General features: G+C 34.6%; 1 protein-coding gene across 11 annotated transcripts in view; it reads left to right on the top strand.

The window, feature by feature from the left end:
• The window catches only part of NLGN1 (neuroligin 1), an 830,123-nt gene that overhangs the window by 205,322 nt on the left and 600,663 nt on the right, over positions 1 to 24,138 (top strand). The window lies entirely within an intron of this gene.

The raw sequence follows: 24,138 nt of genomic DNA, 5'->3' as shown, positions 1-24,138 counted from the left end.
GAGAGAGAGAGGGAAGCAGGCTCCTTGCTGAGCAGAGAACCGGGTTCAGGGCTTGATCCCAGGACCATGAGATCATGACCTGAGCCGAAGGCAGAGGCTTAACCCACTGAGCCATCCAGGTGCCCTCACTCATGATTTTCTTAATAGCAGCTTGAGTTTTTCCTAATCTTTAAGAAGATATATCTCACTTATTTTGTGTGTGTGTTTCTCAGAAGTACTCATACTTTAAGTTATTCAAACAGCTGGCTCTACATTTCATCCATGTGAGACTTTTTCTTTCTAATTTCCTGTTTTCTTTTCAGCAAAAGAAATCATTCCTGAAAATCTATATGCATTGGTTGAAATCTGCTGTCTTCCTGTGAGGTTTTTGTTGATGTTGTACTCAATTTTACTATTTGTTCATTGAACTTCTCCGTTTTCTCTGTATTTTTCTCTTTTATGTGAATGCTTGTTTCTCTTCCTGACAGATACTGTTCTCATTTTTTGTCGTTTGTGTGGCAAATCAGGCAGTAAAAACCAGTTTTTACTTACCTAAGCCTGACTTTCCTGGGTGGGCAAGCTTTCTGGAGCCCCATGGTCATCTGAAAAGGTTTTGACTCCTCAGCTCTGGGATGACTTGCTCCATAACGTTCTTTTTGGTAGCAGAGACTATTTTCTGTTCCTGTTTATAGGTCTGAGGATGTCATTGGGCATTAACCTTAAGGTAAGCTCACTCAGGTGCGGAAAAGAAAACACACACACATAACCTCTCTCTTTCTCATTCTTTGATTATTACTGATTTTTTTTTTACGCCAGAAATTCATGTGGAAATGCCTTAGGTTTTGCCTTATAACAATAGTCTTTGAGCATCCAAGCTACACCGAGCAATGCATTGGTCTTTTGATTGGTTAGAAAGGAAGAAATCCATGTAAATACGCACATAAGGAAAATTCAAGTTTTAAATATACTATCAATATGTAAAACATTGTATAGTTTCTATCTAATAAAACTAAGAAACATCTTAGAGATACTTTAAGCTACATCTTCATTTTTTAAGAAAATAACTTGTTTGGTGCCTGATGTAATTTAAGATTTTGTCCTAAAAAGCTGAGTGTAATATTTTAATAGCTTACTCAGTGAGGTCAAAGCACTTTGTGTAGCATTATACAAATAACCATTTTTACAGTATAAGCAATATTGAGAGTCCTATAGTCTTTTTCTTTTTCTTTGTTCTTTAATTTGATCATAATGGTGAGGGACATACCTGAATCGTAGAATATCTTGTTGCCTTTTTTTTTCTTCAATGAGTCATAAACAGGAGGATCTAATTATTTCTTCGTGCATGTGCTTGGACCATATTCCCAGAGTGGGGTTGATCCAATGTTAATCAGATTGGTGAACACCATCGCTATGTTCCTAAAAATTAGACTTCCAGAATAGCAAAATGATCAATAGACAATTATGTTTTAATTCAGCAATAGTTCTCAAATTAAAAAGAAATATTCTTTATTCAGAGTCTTAGCTTTAGTTATCATTAAAAAAAAAAATTATAATTTAGGTTCAAAGCAAGAGCCCCATAACAATAGGTTATAAAATATCCAGTAAAACCTTGTTTGAAACTTGGGAATCCTTAGATAATGGGCTTTCTAGCAAGTTGTATATCAAGTTTCTATTAGACAACTCCCTTTGAATCATGTATGCATAACTAATCCCTTATCTCCAACCCCTTCACGTCTTGCTTAATATTGCTGGTTTAATCATCTGTACCTTCAGTGCTTGAAAAAAAAAAGGCTTGACTGTGTTAAAACATTGAAGAAATCAATGTCTATTTCAGACTTTATCAGACTTGTATAATTATAGTTGAAAAAAGCTTGAAAATTCAATCAATTCTTTTTCTAACCTTTATAAAAAAGTGTTTTTTTTTTTTTTAATACTGCATACCAAAAATTTGGAACTTAAAAAATGCTGAAGGTTAAAGAAGGCAGAAGTTATCTAGAATGATTTTCTTTTTCACAGATAAAGGAAAAGAAAAAAAAATCCATGACTTTAGAGTAAACTATGTTTCTCGGTTGCTTATGAGACATGCCTGAGAAAGCGAACAAAGGCACAGCCAGTAAAGTGTAATTGGAAAACTAAGCTATTTTGGAAGGTATTACCAAATCTACACAGACAAGGAGAAAAATATTTTCACTGAAGTGCTTAAATGGCTGATATTCTCTCCAAAGTATGAGAAAGATTTCCAAGGTGCAGAACTAATGTTTCCTCCTATTGGTATCATGAGCAGTGAACAGTAATCGGTTTTTTTTTTTTTTTTTTTTTTAAGTAATGACCATGACATTCTCTAATCCCTAACTATAATTATTCACACTCTTACCTGATTTTCTTTAATTTGGGAGCAAGCCTATTACATTTAAGAAGATAGAAACCAAAGGCCATTTTCAAAATAAAGCTGAATCTAATCTAATCAATCTATCATCATCATTATTATCTCCTCAGAGATGCTCAAGTCGTTATAACATGGGGCTTCTCAGCTGGTGGTTGTGAAGACATTTGTTCTGCTTCATTTTTCCCCCCGGAGTGTCTGGGAAGTTTAGGTATGAAATTTTAAGGAATAGAACAAAGAGTGTCTTCTTGCTTCCTCTTCAAAAATTTGTTACATCCCAGTCTTGTGGAAAATGTCTGAAGTCATCATGAGCTTATTTTATCTTTTGTTGATGCTTTTGTTGATGGTCAATATATACTAGATATATATATAGTATATATACAAGCTCAAAGAATTGCCATTAAACTAAGTGCAGCAGGAAAAAATGACCTTGGTTTACTTTAAGATCTGTCATTTTATGCTTCATGCTCAGGTGAAGGTCAGAGAATTGAGTCAATCAATGATTAGATCCTTGAAGACAAGCTGGGTGCTTGAATATTGACATGCCCTGCTTTAAGGAGGTCGGACTTTTCTTATAGCTGACTAGGCTCCCACTGTCCAGTCTTTCTCTCTTGAGATTAAAAGCCAGGGAAAACAGCCCCACACATTGGTGTTTCTCCAATACTGTGGGTTCACCAGGTACACAGACAGGATTTTAGATGTCTACACAGGGTTGGCCATGAGGGGTGGTTTTTGTAATTGTTACCTTCTATAAGAAGGGTGGAATGAGGTTACTTTTGTAGGATTCTCTAATTAGGAGGAGTCTAATTTACTTCAAGAAATTTTTTTCAGTGGCCAAAAGTTTGCTCTTAAAATACTTTTGACTTTTGGAGCACCTGGGTGGCTGAGTTGGTTAAGCAACTGCCTTTGGCTCAGGTCATGATCCCAGAGTCCTGGGATCAAGTCCCACATTGGGCTCCTGGCTCAGTGGGGACCTGATTCTCCCTCTGACCCTCTATGTTCTCATGTTGTTTCTCTCCTCCCACCCAAATAAATAAATAAATAAAATCTTTCAAAAAGTACTTTTGACTTTTGATATCATGAAATATTTGTAAAAGAGATTTGTGGGAACTAAAATCTGAGAAATGGGGAGCCAGATCATAGAAAGCCTTGTAGGATACTTTAAGGACTTCAGCTTTTATTCTGTTTGAGATGAAGTATCTCTGGAGGGCTGTGAGTTAAGGATTGACATAAACTCACTTCCGCTGGCTCCTTTCAATCTTAATACCACAGCCACAACTGGTATCTTAGCATGACGTCTTAACATAATCTGACTGGTTATTTGATCATCTTTTCATAGAGTCCAGTTAAAAACCCTTCTGCGTTATTCATTTCCTTTGTAAAATATCCTCCATGGTTTGGCCTCTGCCAACTTTTCTAGTTTATCTGGTTTCCATACTCACCTTTGCTAACTGGACTGCAGTCACTTTGTCCTTCTTTTAGCATTGTTAATGTACTCTTCCCTAGGGCTCTTGGCTTTCTCTCTCTGTATATATATATATATATACATGCCCTTCATATCATTAACTGACAGGATGGATGTTTATAATAATTTGTTAGGAAATGGGAGATTTTGTAAGCTCCTGAAAAGAGGAAGTTTGTAGCTCAGGAGCTTACACATGAAGGGAACCTCAGAGGTACACAATTCATTTACCGTATCATTCAAAATGCCAGTGTTGGTTCTAAGCGGACACCTCTAGTGACAGGCATGGGAACTGCCACCCTAGAAGAAAGCCTGATCTGCTGAGCTATTAGAAACAACTTTTTGAGGAGAGGATTTCTGGTGAAGGTTTTAGATGAAGAAAATTAGACTTCTAGGGCCAGCAACAAAAAGAAACTCTGATTCTTATCTTATAATTCTCATTTAACAGTACAGTATTTATAAGAGTAGAGAATATATTAGGCTGGATTTTTTTTTTTTCTTATAACCCTTTTGGATCCCCCGTAGCTTGTTAAACCTCTTATACATAATCCACTTATATTAGCTTATACTTGCAACAGCACTGCAAGGCATTGTTTTGTTGCCCATTTTAATAGAACTTTGAGATGGTGTGATAAATGACAACTTGTCTAAATAATTCCCTGCTAGAATGAAGACAATCTACTCAAGGCTTTATCTGCCAATAAAGGTAACCTTGCCTAAATCCATGTTTTTAATTAAAAACAACATAGGCTTTTACATTTTTCAAATCACCAAAGAAATACATGTTCTCTGTTTCTTAGAAAAAGCAGACAGTATAGTGCAGGATAAAACAATAAGTCAGAAGTCCTGTTGGCTTCTTTAATCTCACTCGATAATTTTTGACAGTATACCTAAAAAATATGGTTAAAAAACAACAAAAAGTAAAGTTCAACAAAATGCCCTGATATCTCTTACAAAAGAAATGAATGAGTAGATAAAATTTCCTCTTCCATTGTCTCTAACCTCATCGCACAGATATGATCACTGTGAACAAATTCATAATCCTAAATATATTCACATATGCTACTATGCCTGATGTAATATGCTTTTATATATATATTTCTAGTATCTATCATATGAATAAGTATATAGTTTATTCTTTTACAAAATGGGGTGATGTAAGATATTATTCAGCAATTTGCTTTGTTAAAAATTAACAATACATGATAGATTTTTTCCCACAGTAATAATGTATACTTTTTAAACTTTTTAAATTAATTTTTAATACATACTTAAGAGGAAGAATGTAGCACGATTAAATTAATCATCCCTGTCTTGAAAATATATTTTTAGATACATGCTAAGTATTATTTTAGTTAGTGCATTTATAATTCAGCTTATTTACTGTTGTTAACAGGAACTATTAGGGAGGTTGTTCCATCATCCCCATCCAGGAAGAACTGGAACTGAGAAAGTAGGTGTACAGGTATAGTAGTAATATATATAATTTTCCCTGTGATGATCTCAATGAGATCTTTCGCTGAGATGAAGAAAGATGGAGCAGGATGGGGCAGAGGAGGGGCTGACACTGAGATACGGAGGAAACCCAGTCTGTGAGGGAGAGCCCTTGAGATGGCAGTAGAACATCTAAGTGGACATGGAGAAGACAAGAAGAGAGTGCTTTGCCAGGAATGTTACTGTGATACAAGGATAGATTAACTTAATTTTAGATCTCCTCTAAAATATAACACACTTAAAGAGCTAAAGTTATTTGTAGTACAATTCTGCTTTGCTTTTACAGAGTCCACGAACATTTATTTTGCCTAAAAAGCTAAGTTACATAATACCATGAATAATAAGTTATCTGTGGGTTATTGTATGTTCTCACCTGCCACTTGCTTCTTATACACATACCATCCACTCTCTACAATCCTCTTGTGAGACAGTCATTGCTGTCCCTATTTTATTTTGTTTATGTGGCTCAAAAATACTAAGTAATTTAAGTTTATAGGGAGTTATTATCTTTGGAGTTACACTGCTTTGGCAGATAAGGACAAGGGAGTTCTGTTTACTGTATCAATTCTCACCAGTTCTCTAGTAAATATGAAATAAGGCATAATGGCATAGAAGTAGAACCTTCACTTCACTTTTGGAATACTATTATTCTGCTGTTCAGTTTTGAATTGAGAGTTTGGTTTCATTTTTTCTCCTTGTTAGAAGAGAAAAACAATCACAAATAACTAGTGTCTTAACTGTATTGCCAGTAGGAATATACAAGATTTTTCTGAAGAAAATGATTCCGGAAGATACTTTTCTGGAAATGAATGTTCCCCAGGCTACTCAAGGACTAAAATTTGAATTCTCTTTCTTTGTGTGGGGGCTTTCTATATTTGGAAATAATTTTCCTTTATTTATCTTAATTTTCTCTCTTTACTGTTGTTAATTAGAAGACACATTTTATATCAGTGAAAACCTTGAAATATCATTCATTTTCCCCCAAATTATTAGAGACTGTCCCTTGACTGTGGGGAGGTAAGTTAATTGGATAAAATGTTTTTGAAAGGACTGAATTTTATGTTAATAAAAGGAGACTCACATTTCTATTGAATTCTTTTACACTTGATTCTGTTAATAAGTAGGTATGGAAGAAGATAGTGATCGAGAACACTGGGCAGGCTCCTGACGTGCTCTTCTAAGCAGAGGACAGCTGGTCGTTTACTTACTGGCCCTGCCAAAAAACACCAAGGGTGACAGTGTTTTATTCCCAGCTTCTAAGTTATTTTAATTTGGTATTTGGTGAATTGCCTACCTTAGAAGTAGAATTGGTATTTGGTGAATTGCCTACCATAGAAGTAGAACCTTCACTTCACTTAGTTTCTATATTTCTACTAAGTAAAAAGTAAGGAAAGAACTTAACAATTTATCAACTTGTTGTTTAGTTGAATATAATCAGTTGGTGTAAAGGAAAAATTCCATGTATAAATTGTATCTGTGATTCTCCTACTTCACCACCGCTTTCCTACATAGAACTTCACATTGGGTCATTTCCTTAGGGCACTTCCAGCACGGCTGAAAGAGAAAAAAAAAGGAAGAGGAAAAAATGCTTCCTATCAACCACCTTTTCCCCTGCATAACTAATAGAGCTGTGAAGTGGTTCTCTTTCACTTAGGGATACTCCAGAGCCCAGAGAAAAAGACTCAAGATGCAGGAGTTGAAAGGACGTGATGAATCCCTTATCAAGGGTATTATAACCATTGTCTAGATTGCAAAACTGAGGATCAGAAATTAAGTATCTTCCCTACAGTCACAGTTTATCCATGGCATTTCTCTCTCTCTTTTCCTTACTTCCTTTCAGTTTGTATTGGTTTATTAACCAAAACACCCTTCATTCTTCATCCTTAGTTTATCCTTTTGTTTTGTTTTAACTCTTCACACTGGAACATTCTTTGGTATAACTAAAAATTTTTAAGCCAAGAAAATTAGGTTCATGGTCTGAAACTTCAGAACGTGATTATTGTAAACTTCTTGTTCATTCTTGAGGCTACCTGGAAAATAGTTCTATGGGGATTTAATGTTAATCTGACATAACTTTAAGAATGGATGGAAGTTGTCTTCTAGATAATACAGTGACCTCATGTTTCTCTTGAATTTGCACACTATTGAGGCCATTAATAAGCATAGATTGTAGTAAGAAAAATTAGAAATCTGAAATAAAGAATTAGGATGAAAATGACTTCTAGCGAAAAGAGGTTAATAGAGTGCTTGGGTGGCTCAGTTGGTTGAGTGACTGCCTTCAGCACAGGTCATGATCCTGGAGTCCTGGGATCGAGTCCTGCATCAGGCTCCCAGCTCAGCAGGGGGTCTGCTTCTCCCTCTGACCTTCTCCCTCTCATGCTCTCTCTCTCTCACTCAAATAAATAAATAATATCTTAAAAAAAAAAAGAAAAAATGTTAATAGAGGACATTTGGGTGTCTCCTGACAGTGCTGTGCCTAAAGCAGTATAAAATAATGAATAAAATCTCTGCTGTAAAAGTCATGATTTAAAATACAAGTAGAGGGGCACCTGGATGGCTCAGTGGGTTAAACCTCTGCCTTTGGCTCAGGTCATGATCTCAGGGTCCTGGGAACAAGCCCTGCATCGGGCTCTCTGCTCAGTGTGGAGCCTGCTTCCTCCTCTCTTTCTCTCTCTCTCTCTCCCTCTGCCTGCCTCTCCACCTACTTGAAATTGAAATAAATAGTATCTTTAAAAAAAAATACAAGTAGAAATACAATAAATTCTAGGAAACTTTTTTCTCTTTATATTAGTCTAATAGTGAATAAGATAATTCAGGTAAGTTTATGATAAATTTGTAAGTAAGTTATTATCTTGGCTGAGCAGCAGCCACTGGGTTGTATGGAACACTATTCCCAGGGAAGGACTTTGCTACATAGGGACTCACCTATCTGCATAATCTGAAGGTCAAGGAAAATAATTAAAAAGGCCAGTAAGATGTTTTAGTGTATTATATATGGAATGATTTAATAATTGTATCTAACAGTTTATAATAAAATATCTTAGGAAATGCACAGTTTAAAATACTGAAGATAATTTTGGTTTCCTCCTTTTTCACTTGTTTTGCTATGAAGAAAGACATTGATCATAATAGTCCATAACTGGCATTTGAATAACATGCAAATTGAATGACACACACTTGGTGTGAATCATATGGAAAATTGTTATTGCTTTTTAAAGATTATTTATAGATTTATTTATTTATTTATTATTTTAGAGGGAGAGACTGTGCAAGCGGGCTGAGGGGCAGATGGAGAGGGAAAGAGAGAAAAGCAGACTCCCTGCAGGGCATGGAGCCTGACAAGGGCGGTGGGCTCAGTCCCACAATTCAGAAACCACAGCCTAACCCAAAATCAAGAGTCCAGTGCTCAAATAAAAAAAAAAAAAGAAAAAAAATGAGTCCAATGCTCAACTGAAAGAGCCACCCAGGCACCCCTAGAAAATTATTTTTACCACTGTTTTTTCATATGTAATTTTTTATATTCATCTGTTTTATTACTATAAAATGGTGAAAGTAATATTTTAAAAAAATTAGTCTGGTAACATTTTATTTACTTAAGGCTGTCAATCTAATCAAAATTTGATTTTTATGATCCTTACTGCTTTCACAGGCTAAGATAATTAAGTTAAGATTTTGAGATACTATGACATTATGAAGCATGTCTAGACAGCACAGGTGTCTGTTCTCCCGTAGCTGAGCTCAGAAAGTTTCTGTGATGTCTTAAAATACAGAACTGACTTATGGGTGAGAAGATCATGCTGTATTATTATGCAGAACCATGAAAGTGTTTTCTTTGGTGCGTAGTTAACCATAGTGTGTGCATAGGATATAAACGTCAATGGGTGCTTCTATTTCTCGGTGTCTGTTTTGGGTTTAGCCCTGTGGACCAAGATAAAAACCACCAGAGATGCTGTTTCATTCTTTACGTTTCAACATTTGGAAATAGAAAGTTGTGACACTTTGATGGTAAACCACTCACTGAAGTTGAAGAGATATGCTAGTAGGTACATCTGTAGATTTCAGCAGAGATGTTTGCTTTCTCTACATCTTCCAGAGATCTAAAACTTGAGATACAACTTTTTTTTTTTTTTAATATAGGATAAAACTCTGGTTTTATGCCATTTCATGTTTGTCAGTACAGTTCTCTCTCTTTTTTTCTTTAACCAATGAATAAATGGGGAAATGCATTTGTTAGAATATTTCTTTTATGTAACCATAAAGCTGAAAAAGCCTAGCTGTGCCTCTGTTTTGATGTTGCAGGCTGAGAAAGTGTAATTGTGGTTGTGAAATGAAGTGGGTATAAAATGAGTTTGATGGTTCAGTCAACTTCAGTAGACAGATGTTAATTTTATCCTTCAGTTTAAAAAGGCAATACAAAAATCATTATAAAATTAAAAGGACAGGGGCATCTGCGTGGCTCAGTCAGTTAAACCTCCAACTCTTGATTTAAGCTCAGGGCCTGATCTTGGAGCTGTGGGATGGAGCCCCAAGCTGGGCTCTGTGCTTGGGGAGGTGGGTCTGCTTGAGATTTTCTCTCCCTCACCCTCTGCCTCTCTCTCTTTCAAAAATAAAGAAAGAATAAATCTTTTAAAAAAGTTAAAAAGATGAGTTGCAGGTTTGTGAATATTATTAAAATATATATATATAAGGAGTTTTAAAATAAAATTCTTTTTTTTTTAAGATTTTTTAAAAATTTATTTATTTGACAGAGATCACAAGTAGGCAGAGAGAGAGGAGGAAGCAGGCTCCCTGCTGAGCAGAGAGCCTGATGCGGGGCTCAGTCCCAGGACCCTGGGATCAAGACCTAACTCACTGAGCCACCCAGGTGCCCCGGGATCATATTCTTCTAAATGTTTTGCTTTTATGTTTTTAACAGTTCTCTCCCATTACCCACTAGGTATGTGACGTTAGGTCTTTTAATCCTCTGGTATTGTTATTTCTCATTTGTAAATTGACAATGATACCTACTGCACAATTCATGAGCAGCTGGATGAGAAAATGTGAGAGAATTTTACCTGAAACCCCTTGTAATGAATTATTTTATCAGAGGTAGAAGTTCCATGAATGAAATCTTCTTTATGGAAATACTGATTTTAAAAAAATCACATAATTTCATGGTTATATGGTAATTTCTCCTGTGAAAACACTGGGAGAAGTAGCCAGAGTTACTTAGGAGTAAGGAATTTTTTTCATGTATTAATTTTCATGTACTAATTATAGACATTAATTACTTTCTGAACCGATAGGAGCTATGCATGTAATACAGGAAGGTCTTAACCACACACTGAAGGAAATAGTCCATAAATTGGAGAAATACATTTTATAATATTAAGAACTCAAAGAACTGAGATTTAAGGAAAAGTCCAAACTTCGTTCCAGGTTTGATACCATCTGTACTTTTAGATTGTACCATACTCATATTTACTATTACCAAAGGGGAATTATTTCATATAAAATGAGATTATGAGATTTTTATTTTTTAATAAAAATGAATTATGAGGTTTTATTTTTTAAATAAAATTCATAAAATGAATTTTTAAAATTATAAAAATAGAAAAATAAAATCAAAACTTTAAAATGAATAATTGTTACACCTTTGTATTATTCCTAGCCTGTTTTGTGTACCAAACAGGAATGCTGAAAGGATCATAAGTGCTGTATGGATGGGGGAAATATTATTGCTGAGCTTTAATCTGTGATACAAGATACTTCACCAAGTTAGAATTTTATTCATTATATTTGCATTCTGACTCTAAATGTGAATGGGACAGGACATTAAGAATAAAATAGCTAATCTTTTCCTGGCCAGTATGTTCTTACTGGTCCACTCCAAGTGTTCTTTGTAGTAACCCACAATCAGTACTCGTTTCAGTATTTTTTCATAGTTATATCAGTTAAAACATTTTAGGAAGAATATTTTCAAGGTGATGTTGTTCATCTTTACCAGAAGGCAAGTAATATCAGGGTGTACTATTGCTGGTAGCACTGTATATTGGGGCGGAAAATGCTATGTATTGGGAGACTTGATTAAGACATTGCCCGTAGTACCTCACCACTGAGATACTGGGGTGGCATTGATCCAGCTCAGAAGAGGGTAAACTAGGGCCCATGAGCCAAATCCAGTCTTCTTCCTGTTTTAGAAAATAATGTTTTGTTGGAACACCTATGCTCAATTGTTTACCTGTTATCTATTGCTATTTTCATATGATGGTAGAGTAGTTGCAAGAGAGACCATATGAACTGCAAAGTCTAAAATATATACTATTTGACCCTTTACAGGAAAACAAAATAAAGCACAAACAAACAAAACAACCTTTGATTTAGATGCTTTTAGTGGACTATTAGGAATGCTTTTTTTTTTAATGTCATACGTTTACTTCTCTTCTGACAAAAATGAATAACAAAGACTGGATTTACCTCCTGCCTGGAATAAGCAAAAAACAAAACAAAATAAAATAGGATAAAGTATATGAAACAAGTGGTTATAAGACTATGTATGTCAGACAATAAAAATGAGAGAGCAATCCCTGAGAAACAGGAAACGAGCAAAGTGAGTCCTGTAACTGTCCCAACTACTGCTGCTTGGGAGAGTTTCCAGACCACAGAATAGGGATGAAAAACCCAGATAGAATCTAGCCAACTCTCAGAGTTGGAGAGATGGAGCACAAGAGGTCAAGGCAGCTCTAAGGCACAGAGGTGAGAGAACTTCACACATAGAGAAGTGCTGAGATCTTCACAAGGCTTCACTCAGGTTTCAGCACAATGGTTAGAGGATGCATGTAAGTAGGCTATCAGAGGGCAGAAAAAAATTATCCAAAAATATTAAAGTGAACAGCACACAGTGTGCACATAGAACTAGAGTCAGCGCATGTTGCTACCAGCCAGAATGGTAAAACTCATCATTTGTGAGGCACAGAGAATGTAGAGTACATAGGAATGTCTTATATGGGTAGATGTGGAAAATAATTAGCCCTAGATTAAGCACTGCTCTGTACCTACCTAACACTTCCTAAAGCAAGACATCAAAGGACCAAACTGTTTCCAGGTAACTTAACAGAAGCCTGGAACAAAGCTCAAGAATATCTAATAGGACTACAAACATGTTAAGTACCCAACAAAGTAGAATTAAAAATGTTTGGTGTCTAACCCAGGGTTACCAGTCATGCAAAGAAGGAAAACATGACCCTGAATGAGGAAAAATAAGTCAACTGACGCTGAACTAGAGGTAGGTAGTCAAGATGTTAGAATTGGCAGATAAGAATCAAAACAGTTACTATAACTGTTTTCTAGATGTCTAAACAAAGTTAGATGGAGACATAGAAGATGTAAAAGAAGACCCAAATCTAACTTCTAAAACCCGAAAACTACTGTATGTATGAAAAATACGTTGAGAGATAATGGCAGGTTAGCCCCGCAGAAGAAAAGTCATGAACACAAGACACAAGAATAAAAACACAAGAGTAGAACCTGTTCAAAAAGAAACACAGAAAGAATTTAGAAAAATGAACTGTGTTATCAGTGATCTGCGGTACAACTTCAAGGGGCCTACCATGTATATAATTGTTGAAAATTTCCCAAATGTGATGAAAAATATAAACCTGCAGATCTGAGAAGCTCAATGAGCCCCAGTCACAAGAAATATATAAAAAATGACACCAAGTGCATCATAATCAATTGCTCAAAACCAGTGATAATAAAAAAATATAAAAAAAGAATCTGAGAGGAAAAAAACCCCCTTGACATACAGAAGAAAAAGACAGTGATACCAAGCAGAATTTTCATTGGAAAAAATGCGAGTAAGAAGACAGTGAGCAAAATACTTCAAAGTACCTTTTAAAAACTGTCAACCAAGAATTCTCTATACCAAGAAAATATCCTTCAAACACTAGAGCGAAATAATGACAGCTTAAAGAATTTAATCATCAGTAGGTGCTATAAGAAGTGATAAAGGCAGTCCTTGAGCAGAAGAAATGTAATACTGGACAAGAACATGATTCTACACAAAGAAGTGAAGAGCACTGGGAATAGAAGCCATATGAGTAACATGTATGATTTTTTAAATTATTTAAATCTCTTGAAAAGGTAATTGACTATTTAAACAAAACATTTGAAGTGTTTATAACATGTATATAGATAAAATGTATGTCAGTGATAGCATTAAATCCAGGAAGAGAGAAATGAAAGTACACTCTTAGAAGATTCTTATACTGTACATAAAGTTGTATAATGTTACTCAAAAGTGGACTGCAGTAGGTTAAAGATGCATATTATAAACTCTGTATCAATGACTAAAATAGCAAAACAGAGTTTTATCTAATATGCCAACAGAAGACATAAAATGGAATTAAAAATCTTTCACTTAATCGCAAGGTAAACCGAAAAGGAGTCAAAAGAGGCTACAGAACACATGGGATGAACTGAAAATATGTAACATAGAGTCAAACCTAACCATAACAATTACCACATTGGAAGTAATTTAAACATCTCCATTTAAAAGGCAGAGATTGTCAGATTGGATAAAAAAAGCAAAATTCAAATCGTTTTGGTGCCTAAAGAAGTACACTTTACTATAAAAATATAAATAGTTTAAAAGATGGGGAAAGATATGTCATAGTAACACTAGTTAAAATAAAGTTGGAATGGCGATTTTAGTATCATTTATATAAGCAATGTCAGTTTAGAACAAAGAATATTACCTGGGTTATATAAAAACAAAATACAAAGGGCCTAATTCATCAAGAAAATATAACAAGCCTAAACATTTATACCCCTAATAATAGTTCTTCAGAAATACATGAATCAAAACCTATCAAATTTTAAGGAGAACGAACTCAAAATTTTAGTTGGAATTTACAATACTCAAAGAAAAAAACAAATAAACAGTTATGATACTCTTAATAGTTGATGAAACCAGTAGGTGGAAAATCAGTAAGAATATAGAAGAGCTGAATGATACTAACAACCAGCTTAATATAATTGACATATATAGAACATTTCATCCAACCTAGAGCAGAATAAATTCTTTTCAACTGCATGCAGGACATTTACCAAGGCAAACCATATTTTGAGCTGTAGAACAAGTCTCAGTGAATTTTAATTTTTAAAAAATTAATTATTTGTTATTTATTTATTTATTTACGAGAGAGAGAGAGAGAGAGAGAGAGAGAGGACAGAGGAGCAGTGGGAGAGGGACAAGTAAACCCCAGGCTGAGCATGGAGCCTGACTTGGGGTTCTATCTCAGGACCCTGTGATCATGACCTGAGTAGAAAGCAAGAGTCAGATGCCTAGCTGACTGAGCCAACCATGCACCCCCTAAATGAATTTTTAAAATAAAGTCATGCAAAGCATATTTACTGACTTTAATGGAATTAAACTAGAAATCACTAAAAAGTCTAATTAAACTAGAATCACTAAAATCACTCTGGAAAATTCCAAAATATTTAAAAGTAAATAATATTCTTATAAATAACATATGGGTCATAGCAAATCAAAATGACTACTAGAAAGTATTTTAAACTGAATGCAAATGCAGTATATTAGAATTTATGGAATGCCTCTAAAGCAAATATAGGGGAACATTTATAACAATAAACTCTGTTAGAAAATAAAAGAGGTCTCAAATCCATGGCATCAGCTTCTGCTTCATGAAACCAGAAAAATAGGGGAAATTCTATCCATGTTTGACATAAAAACACTTAGGGGTTAATCCGCCAAAAGATATTTAGGACATGTTTTCTAAAAACTGAAAAATATTGCTGAGAGACAGTGAAAAAGACTGAAATTAATGGAGATATCCCTTGACCATTGGTCAAAAAAGAGTCACTGTTGTTAAGATGTCAGTTCTTTCACTAATAATAGATGGATTCAATGTAATGCCAATAAAAATACCAGCAGAGTTTTTTTTTTAAATAGAAATTAACACCTGATTCTCGAATTTATAGGGAAATGAAAAGAAACTAGAATAGCCAAAAACAACTTTGAAAAAGAACAGAGTTGAATTAAAACTACCTGACTTAAAGAAAAAAAAAAGTGGTAAGTTGGTTTTCACTAAAATTTACAACTTCTATTCACCAAAGGACACAGCTGTTAAGAGAGTGAACAGAAATGCCACACATTGGGAGAAAATATTTGCAAATAATATTTCTGTAAAGAAATTATATCCAGAATATATAACAAAAATCTGAAGTTGGAATAATAAGAAACCAAAACAAAAGCTGGTCAAAATATTTGAATACTTCTCCTAAGAAGATTTAGGGATAAGCACATGAGAAGATACTCAACATAATTACTCACTGGAGATACTCAAATTACAAAAACAGTGAGATGCCACTACACATGTATTAGAATGGAAAGTTAAAAAGACTGACCATTACAAGTCAGTGGAAGGTGTGAAAGAATGAAAACTTTTATACATTGCTGCTAGGAATATAAAATGGTACAATGCCCTTGGAAAACAGTTTGCAGATTCTTAAAAATGTTGACAGACACCTGTTTGAGCCAATCATCCCACTCCTAAGCAGTTAACCCAGAGAAAAGAAAGCATGTGTTCATGAAAAGGTTTGTATGTGCATGTTCTTTGAGCTTTATTTGTATTAGCCAAAATCCTGAAACAACCCATCAATAGATGAACAGATAAGCAATTGTGGAATATTCCTAAAATGGAATATGCCACTCAGTAATAAAAAAGAAGAAACTATTGATACAAGCAATAACATAAGTGAGTTTCAAAATAATTACGCTAAATGGAAGAAGCCAGACTCTTCTCACTGAAAAGAGTATGTAATAGATAATTCCACTTATATAAAACTTTAGAAAATGCAAACTAATCTGTAATTACAGAAAGAATGTGTATGGTTGCAAGGAGTGCAAGGAAGGGAACTGGAGAGGAGAGAGAAAACAGAAGGATTATAAAGGAATATGAGAAAATTGTGGGGCGTGATGAATATGGAATGCAAATGATCAAATTGTATGTTTTCAAGTATGTGCAGTTTATTGTATGCCAATGATACCTAAACAAAGCAGTTCAAAAACAATGTCGAGTTCACATTACTATCTCAAATTCAAATGCAATGCCAGGATTCTTTCTCAACTTCCCACATTCTGTTTGTATTTTCCTTCTCTCATAGTGAAAACTGGTTCTTTACAAGATCAGAATAGTTCATCTAGTTTTCAACAGAGAGAGAGCGCGCGCGTGAGAGAGAGAATGAAAATTTAGGATTGCATCTGTAACCCTATTACCAAAAGAAAGCCAAAGAAGTTAAAAGATTAATCCTATATTCCTGGTGCCTGATAAGCAAAAGTTGGTTGGTAAATATTTGCTGAATGAATTAATGAATGAAATGGTGGAAATCATAAACCTTTATTAGCACTCTGTGAATTTTCAAATTAAAACATAATTTTACCTTAAAAAGTAAAAATAAAAAAAACTTCTTGTAGTTCTTTTGGTCCTTATGATATATACCCATTAAGATACACTGAAGTGTACAATTAGAAAACTGTGTTTAATTTACTTAAATTATTTATTTTACTTTGTGCAGTAATGTTATACATTTGATATATAGATATAGTACATTTGTTTGTGCTTGGATTGAATTTTATGATTTGCGTCTTTCCAACCTCTTTACTTTAATTTTTAAGTATTTAAAACATTTATGTGGCCCACAAGGTAGAACTAAATGAAAACATACTCAAATCTTTGTTCCATAATAATTCCCTTCACCTGCATAGGAAGAAAATAATTTTCTTAATTTCTTTTTGCAAAAGAAACAAATGTATATGTATGTGCATGCATGTGTCTCATTTGTATTTTTCCTTTCTTACTCAAAAGGTAGCAAATTGTATAATACCTATATACTCTCTTGCAATTTGCTTTTTTGCTTAGTAATACACCTTGCATGGAACTAGAGGGTAGTAATGCCGAGCGAAATAAGTCAATCAGAGAAAGACAATTATCATATGATCTCCCTGATATGAGGAATTTGAGAGGCAGAGTTGGGTGTTTGGGGGGTATAGAAGGAAAAACGAAACACGATGGGATCGGGAGGGAGACAAACCATAAGAGACTCTCAATCTCGCGAAACAAACTGAGGGTTGTCGGGGAGAGGCAGAGTAGGGAGAGGGAAGTTGGGTTATGGACATTGGGGAGGGTATGTTCTATGGTGAGTGCTGGGAAGTGTGTAAGCCTGACCTGTACCCCTGGGGCTAATAATACATTATATGTTAATAAAAAAAGGTAATAAAAAAATAATACAACTTGCATGCAACATTCAGTCCTTTGACATCTTTTCATTTTTTTTTCCAGCTATATATTTTTCTTTCATCATTTTTCATTCCAATCCGTTTCCTACAGATGACATTTAGATGGTTTCCCTATTTTGCCTTTGCAAATAATGACAAAATGAATAACCTTTTGCATATATTGGTTTTTAGTTTTGGAGGTTTATTTCAGGATGAATTCCTAGAAGTGGAATTGCTTTCTCTGTGGAAAATATTACCAATTTCCCCTCCATGTGGTTGTATACTTTACACTCCCACCAGCAATCTGTAGACTACCCATTTTCTTACAGCCTTGCCTTTGTGTGTGTTGCCAAACTTATGAAGCTTTACCAATTTGACAGATTAGGAATGGTATCACATTTTAGGTTAAATTTGTACTTTTTGATTGTAAGATTGAGCACCCTTTAATATGATTGCTTTAAAAATGACTACCCACTTGTCTAGACATAATTTGTTTAGAACATCTTTTTCCATTGATTCAAGGTAGTACTCTTACCATACACTAAATTTCCAAATATTCTTGAGTATATTTTAGATCGTTTCTTTTATTCCATTGGAGCAACATCATATGGTTTTAACTGTAAGGTTGTAGAGTAAGTTTTCATACCCAGTAGGACTGGTACTCAAATTATTATTCTTATCTAGGGACTCTATAGTTATTCTTGCATGTTTTTTTTTCTTATATAAACTTTATCATCAACTCTTTTAGCTCAAGAAAATGAAAACAACACTTTTATAAGTGTCATGTTCAATTTATATATTGCGATGGTTGATTAAAGATAGCTGAACATTCATGAAGATGTAGAGTCTAATTCCTCTTTCCTTGAATCTGGGCTGTTCATAGTGACTTGCTTGTCTAACAGAATGTAATAGTGTGACATCTGGGGCTTAAAGGCTAAGGCAGAGAAAGCTTAGATACTTTCTAGGTAATTTACAGGTCTCTTGGGACCTCTTGAGATCCAGAAACCGTGTTGTCCAGGAATGTTGTTGAGGAAGTCCAGGCAGCTCAATAGAGTGGCCACATGGACAGGAATCAGAAGTCCTGGCCAACAACCTGGCTGAATCAATAGTCACTAGCAACTAACTAGCCATATAAGTGAATCTTCTTACAAGTGGATTCTATAGCCCAATGAAGTTACCACAGCTCATGCTGTGTGGAGCAGAGATGAATCATCCCCTGATCCCTATCAAATTGGAGATTTTTAAAGAAAATGAATAATTACTGAAGGTCACTGCTGTTGTGTGGGTTTTTTTTTTTAAGATTTTATTTATTTATTTGACAGAGATCACATGTAGACAGAGAGGCAGGCAAAGAGAGAGGAAGGGAAGCAGGCTCCCTGCTGAGCAGAGAGCCCCATGTGGGGCTCAATCCCAGGACCCTGGGACCATGACCTGAGCCAAAAGCAGAGGCTTTAACCCACTGAGTCACCCAAGCGCCCCAGTTTTAAACCACTAGAAGTTGGTGTAGTTTATTACATGGCAGTAGATTGCCAGAGCAGTTATGTTTCCGAGAGTTAGATCTAGGTTGATAATATTTTAGCTTCCCACCTGAACTAACATGGCATTGTAAACTCTTTATACTTTAGTTTCCCTACTTTATTTTATTGAAAAAAAAAATTGTTGGGAGGATTGTGATGTAGTGTATTTAAATAAATATTTTACCTTAAACACATCAACAATACTAGTGACATCTTATAAAACATTGATCCTGAATAGAATAACATGGTTGTCTTAATAGAAAGAATAATTTCTAAGAGTTGAAATCAATGTGTTTATTACTTTTATCCTATCTACTTTAAATAAGTATTCAGGGCAGTTAAAATGTTATATGTAGGTCAGGTTCTTGTTATAACAAGATAGAAAGTGAAACCTATAAAAAGAAGAGATTAAATGATTACCCCTCCCCCCTTTTTTTTGGTTCTAAGTTTCTTTCTTTTAACATTTAAATGTTTCTCAAGTTGAATGCTTCTTGTGATTGACATACATGTTTGATATGGTGTTTTCCTTTCCCCAAAAGCTATTATTAAATCAAAGAAATATCTCACATTTGAGGAACCATGTACACATTCTGAAGCATTTTCTTTTCTTTTTTCAAATTAAAATAAGCATCTATAGATAGATGTCTAATATCTGCAAGAAGATTTTCCAGATATTTTGTTTGAAATGGCAAATATAGATAGGCAGATATCCCAATTCACACAGGAGTACGAGGAATTAATGGCACTATTTGTTTTTCCTGTTAAAGTATTGCTTTAGAATCAGCAGGGTATGCAGTGGTCACAGATGATGAAACCAAATTGCTTGGGTTCCAGTACCAGCTCTTCCACAGTAGTTATGTAATTTTGGGAAATTTTGCCTACATTAGTTTGCTGTGAAGATTAAATGAGCTAAAATTTATAAAGCACAGAGGAAATTACCTGCATATAGTAAGTATCAAGCGAATATTTGTTAAATTAAATAAAAGCCAGGGAGGATCTCAGAAGGAGGGTGAATAGTTAACTATTTTAGAGAAAAAAAGAAAAGAAAAATAGGACTGACAACATAGTAATAGGTTTTTTAAAATAGCTGCTATTCATTTAAGTCAACTCCTATTCCCTTATGTGTAGCATCTCTGTAGCAAAAATGATAGGTGCTTTTGAAAAGTTTTCAATCCCTTAGAAAGTTCCAAGGTCTAAATATATATATGAACTTTTGTATTGTAGCAAGTTGTTCTGTTATGTACACACTTAGTACAGATGGCTATTTTGAGAGAGTGTAAGCAAAACTGATTATAAGAAATGAATTTTGTATTCCCAAGATTTGTTTTTCTCTCAGTATGTTATCATTTTGAGCTACATTTTTGGAAGCATATATGACAGGTGTACTTACCAACTGTGCCTGAAAGAATTATGTTTTGAAAAAAATCTACCACTGCAAATCTCTAGCTCCCTGTCCTTTCTTCATGTTGAAATTATTCCTGCATGAATATGTTTACTTCGTATTTCTCAGGTGTATTTATTTATAATTTATACCCTGCCTATTTCCTGAATTACTTTAAGCTGGCTTTTTAAAATTAATGTATAATAAGACAATTAAAATAAAAATAGCTCAAACTCACATGAGTGTATGTGAGGGAGGGGTTCTCAGTGTTTCAGTGTTTCTGAAAAGTACATATGCCTTAATTCTTGGTAATTTAAATTAAATTTAGTTCTTAGTTCTGAACTTCCTGGTAGGCAAGATAAAAAGGAGCACTGATTGATAGAGGTACTATTCCAAGTTAATTAGAGCTGATAACTATTTTCTTTTTCTTGTCCTACATTCTGGAAAGTATTTCTTGCGTCATTTTTACCTATCCAGGAAAAAATGTCTTAAAGAACTTTTGAAAAAGCTACAGAGATGTTCCTCATATCCCAGCACACCCTTAATAATATCTTTTAGTAAAAGTGTTAGTTTATTTGGGGTTTGGGGTCATTTTGTTTGTTTTTGGTGAGACTTGGCTAATGTAGTCCAGTTGTATTGCCTTCTACTCTGGTGAAAATTAAAATATTTAATAAATTATTTATTAAAAGATGGTCCCTTTATCACCTGTACTTGAATCACTTGAATAATGTGTTATATATTTGTTAGTTATTCAGGACCTCATCTCCGTCTTCCTCAATCAGAATCTTTGGGACTAGGTGTTTTAATTAAGCTTCTCAATGTGTTGTTATAAGCACCAATGATGGCAAATCACTTTCTTGGAGAAGTAGAAAGCCATTAGTCTTGCCTACTGGAGATATTGTGATGATTACATTAGATAACAAATGTAAAAATATTTGAAAACCATGAAATACAAAAAAGTGTTTTTGTTACTGAAAACATGTGGTTTAATAATCTACTAAGGAAGCTGTATGGTGTGGGAGCTTTGGGATCTCACAGTGTGTTTGCTCCTGAATCCCACTCACTCTGGTATCTCAGGAAGAGCCTTAAATTCTGAAGATGAGGATATCTGGGGATCCTTCTGCTTCTTAAATCAACTTTCAAACAATTCTGCTCTTTTTAGACTTGGACTCACCATCCTTGCAGTTACTTGTGTTGCCAGTTCCTGGGACATTTGGAGTTCTGTAGTGCAAATTGGGTTGGTTTTTTACCTTCTCTACTGCCAGTTTAGGAGTAAACTTTCTTAGCTTAATACTTTACTTCTTGGTTTTGTTTGTTGGTTTTGTTTGGGGTTTTGTTTTTTGTTTTTTGCTTTTTTATTTGTTTTTGCATTTAGCTTCCAAAATAGTACTACTGTCTGCTCTCTCTTCTTTTGTTATGAGATTTTGCCTCTTTCAAAGGGTCTGAATTGTCATTTTATGGTGTGTTGGAGAGTATGGAGGACTGCTAATCCAAGGTTTTTACTTTGAATTTATTCTTTTAAAGTGTAAATGCCTTCTCTTTAAAATCATTAGTTGGAAACTTGATTTCACACTCTTATCTTAGAGTGTTTTAAAATATGGTGCATGTATTTTGCTTTCAGCTAAAAATATTAGAATTATCCCACTCAATCCAAAGCCCCAGGTCCATTCATTTCACTCTCAGTAGCATTAAGTAAATAAATAAAAATACCAAAGCTTTTGGTAAAGAAGGAGCCATGAATAATGGATGTCCATATTTTGAAAAGTCCTGGGTGGTGATCCTTGTTGGCAATGTTCTTCCCAAAAGTTTATGACTTCGTGGTTTTTTGTTTGTTTGTTTGTTTGTTTGTTTCTGTAAAAGCTGATAAATGTGATAGCATATGTATGCCTGAACCTACTCTAGGAGTGATAAACCTAAGTTTGAAAGTGAATAAACACTTTCATCGAAATCTAGTAAAGGAGATCAAAAGAAATTAGATTTTATCAACCTTACCAATAAAACAAATAATTAAGGAAAGAAAAGTGGTATAACTTATATGTCTAAGTGAAATTACCTTGGTGGATACAGTGACGATGTATGTATTAGTAGATGCTGTGGCTGTACATATTTACCGTAAGTCCAAAATGCCACATCGTACAACAGTTAGAAATTAGGAGGCTCTTGGCCTTTGCAGAGCCCCACTGTTTCTCATTTTCCTTAGGTCTGTTGCTACCAGGTGTGTGATTAGGAAGCTATAATGACCTAAAATACTCTTTCATTGACTCTCTGTTGGGTGTAATTACATTAATTACTTTATGGAAAGTCACTTGGGACAGACAAGTTTTGATGAGAAATAAGCACTCTGCATTCTTAGGGTGGAATTCAGGATAGTGACCTACAAGAATCTAAGGGTTTTTTTGTTTTGTTTTGTTTTAACGTGCTAGGGTGATCTTAGTCTAATCTCTATACTGAAATATTGTTACTACTCTAACCTTTTTGGAAATAGCGTGGAACCCTCCCATTCCATCACAGGACTTCTGATGTGTCTACATTCAGTTGTGTATACGCTTGCAGAGCCAGCAAAAATCAGTCAGGGTGAAGAAGAAGAAAGTCAGTCAAAATCCTCTTCCTACTTCGCTTTGATTCAAAGCTAAGAGTGCTGCTAAACTAAGACTTTCTTGTGCTTTAATCTTGCTACCCATCCCCCCACCTTCCTCAGGGCCCTCTATCAGTGTATGAAGGCATGGCGTTGATTCTAGTGCTATTAAACAGTGGTCTCTAAGAGGAGGCCCCCAGTAATCCACAGAGCAATAATATCTCTGTGGTTTATAATGTGCACTGTAGTCTGCTCTCCAGGTACTACATCTATGGGATGTATACACATGCAAGGAATGGAGGTCCATTTTTAAAATGTTTGGAGAACTATTTTATCAAATTAGAAAGCAATTCAAAGAGAATAAATATCCCAGGTAGCCTTATTTGATGCTTCTGTGAAGAAAGGCATATGATTAGCATAGTTCTTTCACTCCAGTAGAGAAATGTAACACTAGAACTTGATGTCTGAGGTTGTGTCATTAAGCTGATGAATGCTTTTATTGCTTTTTTTTTTTTTTAATATATTTTAACCAAAAAATCTTGGCTTACCATTAGGGTCATTGTGAGCAATAAGCAGGGAAAGTAATAATAAAATATGCAGTGAAAATAAAACACAAATATGGAAAAAGTTTATAGAGTTCAGAAGAGTACCACATTAAGATACATGTATTCTCATATTATATTTGATGATGATGTATAAACTGTTAAAACCAAAGCAGATGAAAGAAAATGCATTTGTACTATATATATATATATATATTTTTTTTTTCAAATAAGCAAGTGGAGCTTTCTAAGTCTGTTCTATTTGCTGACTCCTCTTTCTGCTGAAGAGTCAACTCTTTGTGAGAGCTGAAATGACAATCACTGCATGACATAACCATCTACCTGGCGTATACAAGGGTATGTCAGAAATATTAACCGTGTGGGAGCCATTTAAAAAACAAGTAAGTATGACCAGAATCATTTAGCTCTTCGAACCTTCCAGAGCAGCAGTTTAAAAAATAGCCTAGGACCACAGGGTCTTCTTTGCCGGCTAACATATTGGGTTTATTATATAAAAGGGACATCGTG

The sequence above is a fragment of the Mustela erminea genome, chromosome 1 (assembly GCF_009829155.1).
Source record: "Mustela erminea isolate mMusErm1 chromosome 1, mMusErm1.Pri, whole genome shotgun sequence".
Taxonomy (NCBI): domain Eukaryota; kingdom Metazoa; phylum Chordata; class Mammalia; order Carnivora; family Mustelidae; genus Mustela; species Mustela erminea.
This window is presented reverse-complemented; position numbering and strand designations above follow the sequence as displayed.